Genomic DNA, 1,320 nt, shown 5'->3' with positions numbered 1-1,320 from the left:
CTTCTTGTGTTTTGCCCTACCCTACCCCTATCCTTCCAGAACCCAAGCTATCCAGTGTCTATTCCCTACCTTGTGCTCTACCTTCCCCTCCCTCCCTCTCTCCTCTCACCTCATCCCATACATCCTAGTGATCAGCAAATATATATATATATATAAATTTCCCTCCCTTTTAGGGGGGTTCTTTTTCTTACTCTTTTACAATAATGTTCCTATGCAGTATTTCTTCTTTTGTGACTAATTTCACTTAGCATAATGTCCTCAAGGTACATCCATGTTATGTGGTGGTTTTGCAGCTTCTTTGTTGTTCTTCAAGGTCGCATAGTATTCCATTGTGTTTGTTTATACAGTTTGTTTAACCATTCTTCAGTTGATGGGCACATAGGCTGTCTCCATCTTTTTGCTATTGTGAATAGTGCTGCTGTGAACATTGATGTGCATATATCTACTCATATTATGGCTCTTATTTCTTGTGGGTAAATACCAACTAGAGGGATTGCTGGATCATAAGGTATTTCTATTTCCAACCTTCTGAGGAAACACCATATTGCTTTCTAGAGAGGTTGGACCATTTTGCAATCCAACCAGCAATGCAGGAGGGTCCCAGTCTCTCCACATCCTCTTCAGACTTTATTGTCCTCTACTTTTTTTTTTTATCTTTGCTTTTATTACTTGTGTGAGATGATATCTCATTGTTGTTTTGATTTGTATCTCTCTAATGGCTAGTGATCGTGAACATTTCTTCACATGTTTCTTGGCTGCCCAGATCTCCACCTTGGTGAGGTGTCTGTTCATGTCCTGTGCCCATTTTTTTATTTGGTTATTTGTCTTTTTCTTGTAGAGGTCTTAGAGTTTCCTATGTATGTTAGAAATGAGTCCCTTGTCTGATAGTGGTGTTGCAAAAGATTTTTTCCCATTCTGTGGGTTCCCTTTTTACTCTTTTGGTGAAGTCTTTTGATACACATAAGTTTTTAATTTTCATTATGTCTGAATCATCTATTTTGTCTACTTTTGTTTGTATAATTTTCAAAATGTTTGACAGTCTGTGTATGACCTGAATTAGAGCCCTCACATTTGTCTCTATTTTTTCATTGATGACCTTCATAATTTTGGGATTCCCATTTAGGTCTTTAATCCATGCTGAATTCGTTTTTGTATAAGGTGTGACATAAAGGTCTTGTTTCAATCTTTTGCATATTGCTTTACAGTTCTGCCAGTACCATCTGTTAAAGAGACTAACTCCTCCTCATGCAGTATACCTATGCACTTTGCTGAGAATCAGTTGGCTGTGTGTGGATGGTTAATTTCTGGATTCTTGATTCT

This window comes from Chrysochloris asiatica, unplaced genomic scaffold (genome assembly GCF_000296735.1).
Source record: "Chrysochloris asiatica unplaced genomic scaffold, ChrAsi1.0 scaffold00036, whole genome shotgun sequence".
NCBI lineage: Eukaryota > Metazoa > Chordata > Mammalia > Afrosoricida > Chrysochloridae > Chrysochloris > Chrysochloris asiatica.
This window is presented reverse-complemented; position numbering follows the sequence as displayed.